This window comes from Myotis myotis, unplaced genomic scaffold (assembly GCF_014108235.1).
Source record: "Myotis myotis isolate mMyoMyo1 unplaced genomic scaffold, mMyoMyo1.p scaffold_m19_p_5, whole genome shotgun sequence".
Classification (NCBI taxonomy): Eukaryota; Metazoa; Chordata; class Mammalia; order Chiroptera; family Vespertilionidae; genus Myotis; species Myotis myotis.
In genome coordinates this window covers 100731692-100746534 of record NW_023416357.1, presented here as the reverse complement: position 1 = coordinate 100746534, position 14843 = coordinate 100731692, and the positions used below count along the sequence as shown (strand labels likewise).

At 41.2% G+C, this 14843-nt stretch overlaps 1 long non-coding RNA gene across 1 annotated transcript in view; it reads left to right on the top strand.

The window, feature by feature from the left end:
• Nucleotides 1–39: 39 nt before the first annotated feature.
• The window catches only part of LOC118656834, a 34394-nt gene continuing 19590 nt past the window's right edge, over nucleotides 40–14843 (top strand). Inside the window, exon 1 of the long non-coding RNA XR_004967706.1 lies at nucleotides 40–184. This is a non-coding gene — a long non-coding RNA (uncharacterized LOC118656834). The remainder of the gene's footprint in view (nucleotides 185–14843) is intronic.

Here is a 14843-nt window from a genome sequence, read left to right as displayed (position 1 = left end):
CCTCCTCTGCGGCCGGGGCGCGCAACGAAGAGTGGTTCCGGAGGGCGTGAGGCGTTGCTAGACCGGCGCGGCGGTGCACCGTGCGCGTGGTGTCCTAGGGCCCCGTGGCCACAAGGCTGGACGGCGTCTGTAGCTGCTAGTGCAGTGGCGCCCGGCAAAGCCTATTAAAAGTTGAGAAGTCGGGGTGAGTTCAGGACAACGCCACAGTTTTGAGTTGAAGTTTGGGTCCACCACTGTTCACACAGGAAATGCTTGCCGATTCAGTGGCGGCCCTCAGACCGCACCTGCCTGAGGAGCCGACGAGTAAACGGAGGGAGGGGGATTTGGAGACCCACCAAATGGGGCCGGACGGGGCGGGAGAGCTTCCTTCCCGAGGTGGCGGCAAACAGGTGGAGGCCTGGAGCTCAGTGGGCGGTAGCTGGAGCGTCATCCTGTGCGGCTGGAGCTGAGGTGATGCGGCCTCCCGCCTGGCTGGAGGGGTTTGCCATGGGCCGACATTTGAAGAAGTTTACAAATCCCATTAAGGGTTTGAACTTCACCCTGGAGGCAGTTTTTAAAGGACGTTCTATCAGGGGTGGGCAAACTTTTTGACTCGAGGGCCACAATGGGTTCTTAAACTGGACCGTAGGGCCGGAACAAAAGCATGGATGGAGTGTTTGTGTGAACTAATATAAATTCAAAGTAAACATCATTACATAAAAGGGTACGATCTTTTTTTTTTTTTAGTTTTATTCATTTCAAACGGGCCTAATCCGGGCAGTAGTTTGCCCACGGCAGTAGTTTGCCCAGGGCTGTCTAGTCGCAGTGGAGCGTTAAGACTGGAGGCCCACTAGGAAGGAGGCTGCTATAATCTAGGTGAGAAAGGAGGGTGGCCTGAATTAGCATGTGGAGTGGAGAGAATGGAGAAGTATATTAAAACGTTTGAATTGTCATGACCTAGTTATTTGTTACAATTTAGGTTTTGGCCCAAGCACCTGAGTAGAATGTGGTCTCAAGCACTGAAATAATGGAATACAGGAAGAGTAGGTCTGGAGGGAAGAGGATAATACGTAGAGGTTTTTAAAATACGTATATATAACAATAAAGATAAATTAAACATATATAATTCACATATGAAATTAACCCTTTTAAAGTGTACGATTCAGTGGTTTTTAGGATGTTTACAAGGTTGTGCAACCGTCATCACTGTCTAATTCCAGAACATTTTATAACCCCAAATAGAAATCTTTGTACCATTAACAGTCACTCCCCAGTCCCCCTTAACTTCATCCCCTAGTAATGACTAATGTACTTTCTATTTCTATGGATTTGCCTATTCTGTACATTTTACACAAAAGGATTCGTACAGTGTGTGGCCTTTTCTGTCTGGCTTTTACTTAACATCCTGTTCGTGTAGCACGAATCAATTCATTTCTCTTAATGGCTGGATAATATTCCCTTGTATGGATATACCACATTTTGTTTATTACCAGTTGATGGACATTTGCGCTGTTTCTGCTTTTTGGCTCTTAAAAATAATGCTGCTGTGAACATGTACAAGTCGTGTGTGTTTTGTTGTTGTGAATCCTTACCCAAGGATATTTTTTTCCATTGATTTTTAGAGAGAGTGGGAGGGGGAGAGACAGAGAGAGAAACATTGATGTGAGAGAGACACATCAACTGGTTGCCTCCAGCAGGTGCCCTGATGGGCTGGGGATCGAGCCTGCAGCTGAGGTACATGCCCTTGGCCAGAATCGAACCCATGATCCTTCAGTCCACAGGCCAATACTCTAATCACTTAGCAACACCGGCCAGGGCGAGTTGTGTTTTTAGTTCTCTTGTATATATACCTAGGAGAGCAATTGTTGGGCCATACTACATTTTGATGCCGAGTGTCAGATGCTAATAGAACTTCCAAGAGCTTTTTTTGTATGAAGGAATTTAGGAGTTGTTACTTGGTTTCGGAAACCTAAATTAGTTTGTAGTATGATTTCCAAATGGATGAGTAAAGTAGACAGCACAAGAGTGGTAGGCAGCATAGAGGAATGTGTGGGGTAAGGTGTCTCATTTGTACTGGTGAGATTTTAATTTATAGAGGTGACTAGGTGACGACAACGCTATTACTAATCCTCACTAGAGGATATTTTTTCTATTGCTTTTCAGAGAGAATGGAAGTGGGTGAGAGAGAGAGAGAGAGAGACATCGATGTGAGAGAGACACATCGACTGGTTGCCTCCTGCATGCGCCCTGATTGGGGATGGGGAGCGAACCCACAGGTATGAGCCCTTGACTGAGAATCGAACCTGCGATCCTTTGGTTCCCAGGCCAATGCTCTAACCAGCCAGAGCGAGGCCAACCATCCAGGGCGAGGCCAAAGCCATTGAAAGAAAAATGTATTCTATTTCTGGAGAGAAGAGGCGTGCCACACCACAGGAAGATTTTCGCCAGAAGGCAGAAGCAGGAGTGAGGGGAAAGCTTAGGAGAAAGCTGTCTTGCCTTTGTTCCATGAGAAAGGCAAGACAGGGCAGGGTAAACCTTTTTAAGGACTAGCTAGTTTAAATAATTTTGGCAGGCTTTGGGCAGTAGGGATGGTCTCTAGTTGCCTGGTACCTGGCCTTGGGATGATTTAGGTAGGGGTAATATTGGCTTTGTCTGTGAGAGTTAAAGGAGCTGATTGCTTTGCATATTAGAGGCTGCTGCCAACTAAGTTGATTACTGTCTTTAGGCATTAGCCCTGGAAAGGGCATTCTCTCCACCAGCAAGCTTTTAAAACTTCATAAAATACAGAAAAAAAAATGTAAGACATGATTAATGCACAGGGACATGGCTGGGATAATGTGAAGGACTGTTGTTGTAAAGATGGCACTTATTTTTCGCCAGTCAAATTGAAAATGAGGGGCCTGAGTCTAATTTAGGACTTAAATCTCTTAGAGGCCAGGGAGGAAAACCTTCCCGTCTCTCCCAATATGGCCACACAGTATTATTCTTTTAAGCGAAATGAGTTAGCTGAAGTGTAGAGAAGGGAGTGTTCCTTAAACCTGAGATTCTCAACGGAATTGCTTATGGAATATTTTAAACTGGAAATGCTTGGATACCACCCTTATACCTGCTGAATAAATCTTGGGCAGAGTTTCTGACCTGTGTCTTTTGAAAGTTTTACGGATGATTTTGATGGCCTCTAGATTAGAGACTGATTGCTCACTACATTTACCCACTACCTACTGAACAAAGCCTGTAGGCTGAGTATAAAAGAGATGCCAACAACTGGATGAGGGGTAATTACAAATTAGAGTTAGACATGATTCCTCCCTTCAGGGAACAAAGGGACAGCTTTCTCTTTGGGCCAAGGTGAACCACGAGAGCCCCCTTCACCTGGACCTTGTGATTTATCTCCAGTAGAAGCTCTGAGGTTCACATTCTTCCACTAGACTAAGCTGAAGGACAATGGCCAGAAACAATGTTATTAGGTCCATGTTATTTCTATGGGAATACTGCGTGTTCCCTGCCAACACTTGTGGCAGAACTGCACTGCCAAAACACATAAGCCAGGAACATGAAGGAACATTTACTATATTGAAAGGTCAGGATTGTCCTTGTTTGATAAACCTTCCAAGGTTTAACAGGAAGAGAAAATGAATGCAGAAGTTTGTGGAAAATTAAGACACAAGGTATTCTAAGTAGAGGCTCTGTTTTCCAAGCCCATAGGAGTAGATCATTTTTGGGTACAGGGGAAACAGGCAAAGGTTGAATATGCTATGATTAGCACTTCCTCACCCTCCTGGAATATTTTTGGAAACTTTTCGCATCTTCCACTGAGTTAATGTTTTAAACAGTTATGTGAAAGAAGTGAAAGGCCCTTGTCCCAGTTCTGTGGTTTGGTTATAAATCACAAAACCAAAACCTGCCTAGCTCCCTCTCATTTATTTTGGCAACTGTTGGGTAGTGGGCAGATTGAACAAGGAAAAAATTGTCTTCCCACTGCTTTGGTCATATAAATTTTTATTTACTATTGTATAATACTGTTCCCTACACCGCCAAAATTGTTGAAATCAGGAGGGGAGATAACTGTTTTACATGTCAAAGTGGACAGAAGTCACACTGGGTTATCCTGCTGTTCTGTCTACCACTGCCACCTTTTGTGTCAGTTCTATTGGTAGATGGGTTTAAGGGGAGATTCCATGCAGATGTACTGGCCTCGACTGTAGAGAAGCATTTTCCCTAATAAAGTTGATAGTGTCACTCATAGTGTGTCATCTTCCACTTAATATTAAGATGGCAGTACTCTCCTAAGTGACCTACAGATTGAGTGTAACCCCTGTCAAAATTCCAATAGCTGTTTTTTGGTGTCTAGATCTGTTATTTCATTGGAGATGGCGTAACAATGATATTCTCATTATAATTTTGTTTTCAAATATTAGCTGGAATGATTTTGTTGTATAGGTCATATAGGAAATGCAGGATAAATCTTTCTTTCCTTTGTCCAGTTTTCAAAGTAATGAATTGGTTCTCTGTCATCCCCAGAAGGTGACCAGTTAGTTTTCTTTTTAAAACATCATGATTGGGTTCAGCTGGCGTGGCTCAGTGGTTGAGCATGTACCTATGAACCAGGAGGTCATGGTTCAATTCCTGTTAAGGGCACATGCCCAGGTTGTGGACTCGATCCCCAGTGGGGGCGTACAGGGGGCAGCCGATCAATGCTTCTCTCTCATCGATGTTTCTCTCTCTCTCTCCCTCTCCCTTCTCTGAAATCAATAAAAGCATATATTTTTTTTAAAATATATTTTATTGATTTTTTACAGAGAGGAAGGGAGAGGGACAGAGAGCTAGAAACATCGATGAGAGAGAAACATCGAACAGCCGCCTCCCGCACATCTCCTACTGGGGATGTGCCCACAACCCAGGTACATGCCCCCGACCGGAACCGAACCCGGGACCTCTCAGTCCACAGGCCGACGCTCTATCCACTGAGCCAAACCGGTTTCGGCAATAAAAGCATATTTAACAAACAAACAAACACATCATAATCAGCATGCTCCCCCTCTCAGGAGCATACCTGCACCTTTCCTTTCCCCTTCTCTTTCCCCCAGGGTCGTTACCTTTGCCTTTCTCTCTCCTAAGCTCCAAGAGCCCTTCTTTTGTGTATGTAATTTGTTTCCTGAGCCTACGCAGCCCAGTTGTCTCACTTCTACTACTCCTGTAACTTTCTAATAAACTTTCTCTTATAATTTGGGGCGTTGGGGAGTGCATCATTATCAATTCATGGATTTAAATTCATTGATGGTTTTCAATTCATTGAAGTTACTATCCTTATTGAAGCTCAAATTATCCCATCTTTGGCCAGTGGGAGCCTCTTTAACTTGGCTCCTGAGTCCTTTTGACACAGTCCTAGTAATTGATTGCTTCCTTGATATCTAGTGTAGGGGAGATACACTTTTACCTTTACCCTCTTAGGGTTCTTTTTATCTGGGTCAGATCAACAAGAGAAAAGCATACACATTTATTTAATGCAAATTTTATGTGACACAGGAACCTTCATAAGGAATGAAGACCCAAAGAAATTATGAAATTTGCTTGCTGTTATATTAGGTTAAACAGAGAGAGACAATTGTGGAAAGTGACTAAACTGTAGGGAAAGGCTATGAAAGAAGAAGTACTTTTGATAAGGTCTGTTTATAGAGCATGCTCTCAGTCTCAACTTCTTGATGATGAGAATGCTGCTTTCCTTCTGATATTGGGAGGACATCGCTCATATGAGAATTTCATTGCTTTAAAAAAAAGAAAGAAAATGTTTTTCTTGTTTTAAAAAATTTTTTTTATTGATTTCACAGAGAAAGGGGGAGGGAGAGAGAGATAGAAACATCAATGATGAGAGAGAATCATTGATCAGCTGCCTTCTGCACGCCCCTTACTGGAGATCGAGACCGCAACCCAGGCATGTGCCCCTGACCAGAATCGAACCTGGGGTCTCTTTAGTCTGCAGGCCCAGCTCTATCCACCGAACCAAACTGGCTAGGGCCAGAATGTTTTTCTTGTACTTGCTGTTTTCACATTTGTGCCTTTAACACAAATCATCAACATGCCAAAGCTGCTTATTTTGGAGTTGCATGTTCTGTACTCCTCCACTGGTATGCCATGATGTTTTGGACTCATCTTACACATTTCCTGACCCCAAACTTGGAATCAGGTATTTCTCCAACCTTTTAATGGGAAATGGTCATTCAAAACCATAACCTTGGTGCTAGAAATGCTCACTGGTACTGGATTGACCATTACTTTCAAGCCTTTTCAGTGATCAGAGCTGGTGTGTGTGTAGATATAGATACATATCTATCTATCTATCTATCTATCTATCTATCTATCTATCTATCTTTAAGATAAAATACCTTGTGAGTTCATACTGTTTCTATTTAAGTTCAAGGTTTTTATATATTGACTTCTATATGACACAGGATTCCATATTAAGAATACTGATTTTCGCCCTAACCGGTTTGGCTCAGTGGATAGAGCGTCGGCCTGCAGACTGAAAGGTCCCAAGTTTGATTCCAGTCAAGGGCATGTACCTTGGTTGCAGGCACATCCCCAGTAGGGAGTGTGCAGGAGGCAGCTGGATGGACGTTTCTCTCTCATTGATGTTTCTGACTCTCCATCCCTATCCCTTCCTCTCTGTAAAAAATCAATAAAATATATTTAAAAAAATAAAAAATAAAAAAAAAATACTGATTTTCAAGGACACAGGGGAAGATAGAAAAGACAATATTCCAGAATTGCCCATTTATTTTATCCCATATTACACATACAACAATCTATACATAAAATTCTGTCACAACTGGTTATGGCTATTGAAAACATTAAAAAATTTTACATATGCTATTTCCAACCTCCTCTCACTTTTTATAATGTAATGTGTCTACATTGTCAGGTCATGCAGCCATTACATAATATTATCTCTTCCTTTTAAACCTAATTTAGTCTTAGTTCTACAAGTAACTATATTTAACTCACCATCATTTCCTTATGTTGATGTTTTCTAGTCACTCTAGATCATTTTGTAGTACAGTCTTTATTTAGCACTCGTGAGAACAATATTCCTTGAGTTCTTGCATGGCAGTAACAGTTGGTGCCATATATACTTGAAGATCGTTAGTTTTGCTGGATAGAAAATCCTTGGATCTCATTTTCTCCCCCCTTGAATATTTTAAATCTATGACTCCCATTTTCTTCTGGCAGTGTCACTATCAAAAAGTCTGTTGCAAATGCTAAAAATTAAAAATGAGGTTGGAAATAGCATGTGCCCTGACTGGGAATCCAACTGACAACTTTTTGGTGCATGGAACAACACTCAGCCAACTGAGTCACACTGGCATGGGCCCATATATTGATCTTTAAATACACTGCTGGTTCAAGTTGCACATGTTATTTTTAAAATATGTTTTGCACCTATGTTCACTGAGTTTGGCCAATAGCTTCTTATTTTGTGCTATTTATTAACTGTTGATTTCAGTGTTATAGTAGCTTTGAAGAATTATTTATATGGTTTTTTATAATTTCTGTACTCTGTCAGTTTATATAATGTGAGAATAATTTCTTCCTGAAAGTTTCATAGAACTTTCTAATTAAAACCACCCCAGTTTGATATCTTTCTTTTAAATTAAAATATATGTTTATTGATTTCAGAGAGGAAGAGAGAGGGAGAGAGAGATAGAAACATCAATGATGAGAGAATCATTGATCGGCTGCCTCCTGCACACCCTCTACTGGGGATCGAGCCCACAACCGGGACATGTGCCGGAATCGAACCCAGGACCCTTCAGTCCACAGGTCAACGCTCTATCCACTGAGCCAAACCGGCTAGGGCCCAGTTTGATATCTTTTTAGAATAGATCTGTAACTACTTCTTTCACTTTATATATAGTAATTTGTCTATTTAGCCTTTCTAAATCTTCTTGAGGCATTTAGTATTCACCTCCATCTGCCAATAATTGGGCTCCCTCTCCGCATTCAGATCCTCTAACAATGCTCCCTCATCCTCCAAAGTGAAATCTGGTTCTCTTTACTCTATGCAACCTGCTCACAGGATTCTCATCATTATTTCCATTTATATTCATCACATTGAACTGTTTTTGCCTTACCCCACATACATTTAGCTTTGACTTTATGTAATAGAAACGATTGCTCATTTTTCAATGCTTTTATTTTCCTAGCTATGTCTTGTGGGAGAGTAGAACTTGCTTTGTACAGAGGCTAGCATTATCCACAGTTTATTGTTTCATACATACCTTGGGGTGATGATATGTAGTGATGGGAGGGAAGGTAGCAGCAGGGAACAGTTACCCAGTGACCTGCACACAGCCATCTAGCAGAGTCTCCTGCTGCACCACTCTGTGATTGTGATGAGTGGCTGTGTGCTGGGCTGGCTGGGTATGGGCCCAGGGTAGTTCCAGGCCTCGGTTCCACCCTTAGCCTGTGTAGGTAGTACTTAGGGGGTGAGTGTGTGTGTGTGTGCGCGTGCGTTATTATAAACAACACTGCAGTGAACATCCTTATATCTGCCTCCTTGCTCACATGGGCCAGTGAAATTGTTACCCCTTCATGGACTGTTACCACTTGCTCAGAGAACAGAGTTGGAGGACTCAGGAGGCTTCTCTGCCTCTAGCCTTGCTTCTTGAAAGGGACCTGGTAGTGAGTGATGTATATTTAAAAGTCGAAGAGTTCATATGAGCACTGTCCTGCTGAGGAGTTGGTTATCTCTGACAAATTACTCAGGGCCTGTCAATGCAGTTTATCTGAATTTGAAGAGATTCCAGTGTTCTCAACTCCCCATACCTTCTTTTTTTTTTTTTTTTAATATATTTTATTGATTTTTTACAGAGAGAAGAAGGGAGAGGGATAGAGAGTTAGAAACATCAATGAGAGAGAAACATCGATTAGCTGCCTCCTGCCTGCCCCCTACTGGGGATGTGCGTGTAACCAAGGTACATGCCTTTGACTGGAATCGAACCTGGGACCCTTCAGTCCGCAGGCCAAGGCTCTATCCACTGAGCCAAACCGGTTCGGCCCCATACCTTCTGATACCGAGAGGTAGAGATCAAGAATCTCCTCTGTCACCCTTCTCTCCAACACCTGGGGAATTGGACCCGCTGAGAAGAAATATAGTGTCTCCCAGTATCCCACTATTGTGGAGTGCTGAAATGAATTTTTACTACTGATGTCTTCTGCAAGATTCTCCCAGAGATGTCGAGCTGTGGTCATAGAGTAGAGTCATCTGCCATTGGGGGGGTATGGTTAGGTGCCCTCTATGAGACTGTCCAGCAGGTGGTAGTGTTAGTTTTTGACACCAGTTGGGCAAATCAGGGTCCCTATAAGTAATACAGAAGACGGGGAAAGAGTAGATGACAAGGGAAACAGTGGAGCCCCTCAAAGAGGTGAGATTTAGGAGTAGATAAGTGCCACCATCAGTGATGGCTTTGGCTATCCCTTGCTGGTACCTGGATTATAGGAAGCAGTCCCGGATGCAACACTCCTCACCTGAAACTCCTACTCTATTCATTTGCTCCATTAAATGACACTCAGGCCCTAGCCAGTTTGGTTCAGTGGATAGAGTGTTGGACTGTGGACTGACAGGTCCTGGGTTCGATTCTGGTCAAGGGCATGTACCTTGGTTGCAGGCTCCTCCCCAGCCTAGGCCCTGGTCAGGGCTCGTGCAGGAGGCAACCAATTGATGTGTTTCTCTCACATTGATATTTCTCTCTGTCTTCCCCTCTCCCACTCTCTCTAAAAATCAATGGAAAAATACCCTCTGGTGAGGATTAAAAAATAAAGTGTCAACTTTACCCTTAAAAAAAATGACAATCAGGATAAACATGCCCTTTAACTGAATATACCAGGTGAGAAGTTGTCAGCAGGCTAATTACAGTGCTGATAGATCAAAGAAAGCTCTTTCACCAGAGCTGTCACTTTGGCTTGGCTAAGGGTCCTGTTTGTGCTTATAGTCTCAAGCTGTCTCTTAGGCACACAGAACAGGGCAGAGGGTAACTGAACAGTCAAAATGTTTAGGGGTGCCGCCGGCGAGCTTGGTGGTTGAGCGTTGACCTCAGGAGGTCATGGTTCAGTTCCAAGTAGGGCACATACACGGTTTGCGGGCTCGATCCCCGGTGTGGGGCATGCAGGAGGCAGCCAATCAATTCTCTCTCATCATTGATGATTCTATCTCTCCCTTTCCCTCTCTGAGATCAGTAAAAATATATTTTAAAAACATGTTTAGGGTATTTGCCAGTTGTGTTTAGTTGTTCATTCATTGAGAACATTTTTTGTAGCATGATTTAAGAAAGGGTATTTTTCTTTGTTTTCAAATCACATTTTTAAATTGTGTTGTTTGGGTTTTTTTTGTTGTTGTTGAGTTGTAGGAGTTCGTTATATATTCTGAATACCAGACTCAATTAGATAAATGATTTTCAAATACAGTGGGGCCTTGACTTACGAGTTTAATTCGTTCCGTGACGGAGCTTGTAACTCAAATTACTCGTATGTCAAAACTTAAAGTGAATGAGTGAGACACGTGATGCTGGGCTGATGTTGTGGTGTTCACTGTGACGTTCGCTGTGCCAACTAGCGGTGGGGTATCTGAAGCTGGCTTGTAACCCAAATTTTAGCTCACAGCTCAAAGCAAAAAATCGGCTGAGAGACGGCTCGTATCTCGAAAAACGTGTTAGTCGGGACACTCATAAGTCAAGGCCCCACTGTATTTTCTCTCACTGTGTGGGCTGCCTTTCTTGATAGTATCCTTTGATACACAAAAGTTTTAAATGCTGAAGTCAAATTTATATTTTCTTTGTTGGTTATTTTTATTGCATATCCCAGAAATCATTTACAAATCCAATGTTGTGCAGCTTTTACCCTATATTTGCTTCTAAGAGTTTTATAGTTTAGCTCTTATGTTAAGGTCTTTGTCGATTTTGAGTTAATTTTTGTTATAGAATGTGGCAAGGGTCTAACTTTATTCTTTTGCATCTGGATATCTAGTTTTCTCAGTACCATTTGTACTAGTTTTATTCCATTGTTATCAGAAGAGGCACTTTTGGATTAAAATAAAATAGTTTTTCTTGAAATAAAGAAAAGACACTTTTTTGTTGCAGTCATGTGCCGCTTAACAATGGGGATATTTTATGAGAAATGCATCACTAGGCAATTTCAGCATTGTGTGAACCTCATAGACTGGACTTACCCAAACCTAGATGGTGTAGCCTACTGTACACCTAGGCTATCTAGTGAAATAGCCTCTTAGGCTACAAACCTGTACAGGATGTTACTGTACAAAACAATATGAGATTAAATCAAACACAAGAGAAAACAGTGCAAGAAAGAGAGATGGTAAGCCTGTGATGTATGAGGCCATTGCTGGCTAACATAGCATGCTGGTTTACAGAATTTTTTTTTTTTATGAGTAGAAAGAGTGCACTCTAAAAATAATGATTAAAAGTACAGTTTATGTATTAGATACATAAACCAGTAACATAGTCACTCATCAAGTATTATGTACTGTACATAATTGGATATGCTATACTTTTATTTTTTTAAAAGGTCTAATATGCCTCAAATTTTAATAAGCCCTATACACACAGTTGCTACTAAAAATTGAAATAGCACATCAAAAATGTGTTACAAGTCAAATAAGTGCAAGAGTAAGGTTTATACCTAAATTGACTCCATGTCATAATTCTCGATGATAATAGTATCATCAGAAGGATCTCCATGTAGTAGGCAATAACTACGCTACATTTAAATCTTGGGCTTCCTGATTGAATCATTAAGTTGGTATGGCCTGTCATAACTTCAGTCAGCCTTCCAATCCTTTCTTGCAACCTTTGCAACCTGTCTTCCTGAACACTTGCCACTGTCCTCACTCCACGTCTCCTCGTGTGGCACATGCCTTGATTCAGCCCCAGTCCTGCTGTCTTGCTGTAGGGGTGAAAGTTTTGGTGGAAGGGAAGGGAATTTGGTACTAGGGTTGAGAGTCAAGTTACTAAGGTTCTTTGCCAGTAATTAGTTCTGAGACAGCTGAGTGCCAGCTGAATCTTCTTCACCGGGCGTCTGAGAAAAGTCCAGGGTTGAGTTAACCTTCTTTGGTGAGTCCATTGGAAGTCTAGTCACAGCCTGAAGTTCCTACTAGATTCCATCCCCAAAGAGTTCAAGCAGAAGGTGATGCTCAGAACTCTCAGCTTGCTGCAGAGTAGCCCGGAAAGGACCCTGTAGCCCCAAACCAGAAAAGCCCAGTTTCCAACTTGTGCTATACTTTTACACAACTGTCAGTTCAGTGGTTTTGTTTGCACCAGCATTACCACAAACAGGTGGTAATGTCACTAGTGCTTTTGATGTCACTAGGAAATAGGAATTTTTCAGTTCCATTATAATTCTATGAGATCACTATTGCTGACCAAAGCATTGTTATACAGTACATGGCTGTATTTCAATCTTTTTATATTTATTAAAGACTTCTCTGGTGTAATATATAGTCTATGCTGGAGAATGTTCCATATGCACTTGAGAAAATGTGTATTCTACTGTCATTGGGTGGAGTGTTCTGTATATGCCTGTTAGGTCCAATTGATCTATCGTGTTTTTCCAGTACGTTGTTTCCTTATTAAGCTTCTTTCTGGTTGTTCTGCCCATTATTAAAAGCAGGGTATTGAAATCTATCATTATTATAGAGCTGTATGTTTTTCCTTTCAGTTCTCTCAATGTTGGTTTCATATATTTTGGAGCTCTGATATTTGCTGCATATATATATTTATAATATTGTTATATCTTCTTGATAAAGTGACCCTTTTATTATAATCTTTCTCATGTCTTTGTCTCTTGTAACAGTATTTTACTTAAAGCTATTCTGTCCAACCCTAACCGGTTTGGCTCAGTGGATAGAGCGTCGGCCTGCGGACTGAAGAGTCCCAGGTTCGATTCCCGTCAAGGGCATGTACCTTGGTTGCGGGCACATCCCCAGTGGGAGATGTGCAGGGGGCAATTGATCGATGTTTCTCTCTCATTGATGTTTCTAACTCTCTATCCCTATCCTTTCCTCTCTGTAAAAAATCAATACAATATATTTAAAAAAATAAAAAGTAATAAAAAAATATTTTTTTAAAAAAAATCAATAAAATATATTTTTAAAAAAAGCTATTCTGTCTGATACTAGTATATAACGACTCCAGCTCTTTTTTAGTTACTATTTGTGTGGAATATCTTTTTTAGTTACTATTTGTGCGGAATATCTTTTTCTGTCATTTCACTTTCAACCTATCTGTGACTTTAGAATCTGCCAACCTGTGCCTTTTGATTAGGGAAATTAATCTACTTACATTTAACATAATTATCAATAAGAACTTACTTTTGCCGAAACCGGTTTGGCTCAGTGGATGGAGCGTCCTCCTGTGGACTGGAGGGTCCCGGGTTCGATTCCGGTCAAGGGCATGTACCTGGGTTGCGGGCATATCCCCAGTGGGAGATGTGCAGGAGGCAGCTGATCGATGTTTCTCTCTCATCGATGTTTCTAGCTCTTTATCTCTCTCCCTTCCTCTCTGTGGGGAATCAATAAAATATATTTTTAAAAAAAATAAAAATAAAATTAACATTAAGAAATCAGAATTTCTTTTAAAAAAAATAAAGAACTTACTTTTATATTTTGTCATTTGTTTTCTGGATGTCTTATAGCTTTTTTGTTTTTTAACTCATCCATTACTATCTTCTTTTGTGTCTAGTTGATTTTCAGTGGTGACATTCTGATTCCTTTCTCTTTCTTTTGTGTATCCTCTATATTTTCTTTGTGGTTACCATGGAGATTACAGATAACATCCCAAAGCTTAACCTAAATTGTATTGATATCAACTCAACTTCAATAGCTCACAAAAACTCTTCTATATAGCTCTGTCCCTACCCCACTTTAGATTGTTTATGTCACAAATTACATACACATAGTGTGCCCACTAATGTGGATTTATAATTTTTTAAAAAATATATATTTTATTGATTTTTTTACAGAGAGGAAGGGAGAGGGACAGAGAATTAGAAACATCGATGAGAGAGAAACATTGATCAGCTGCCTCCTGCACACACCCCCACTGGGGATGTGCCTGCAACCAAGGCACATGCCCCTGACCGGAATCGAACCCGGGACCCTCGAGTCCGCAGGCCGACGCTCTATCCACTGAGCCAAACCGGTTAGGGCGGTTTTATAATTATTTTTATGCATTTGTCTATTAAATCCTGTAGGATATAGAAGTGGAGTTACAGATCAAAATTATAATAATATTGGTGTTTACATTTGTCAATGTATTTATCTTTACCTTTAGCTATATCTTTATAGTGTGTATTACTTTCTATTGAGTTGGCTCTGACTCCTGGCGACCCTAGAAATGGCTGGGCTTGCTTTCATTCTTTAAGAAAAACAAAACATATTTATTGATTTCAAAGAGGAAGAGAGGGAAAGAGAGATACAAACATCAGTGATGAGAGAGAATCATCCATGGGTTGCTTCCTGTACTCCCCCTACTGGGGATCGAGGTCACAACCCAGGCATGTGCCCTGACCAGGAATCGAACCGTGAGTTCCTGTTCATGGGTCAGTGCTCAGCACTGAATCACACTGGTCAGGCTTGCTTTCATTCTTTGTCCGTGTTGTCCTTTAGCTCTCTGAGCATGTTTAAGACAGCCGTTTTAAAGTCTTTGTCTAATAAAGTTTTGTCAGTGTTTGTGCTTCCTCAGATACGGTTTTTGCCATGTCATATTGTTCTTTTGAATGGGACATGTTCTCTGTTTTTTTTGTATGCTTTTTGTTGTTGAAAATTAGGTATTTGAAAAAAACAGTTACTTCTCCAT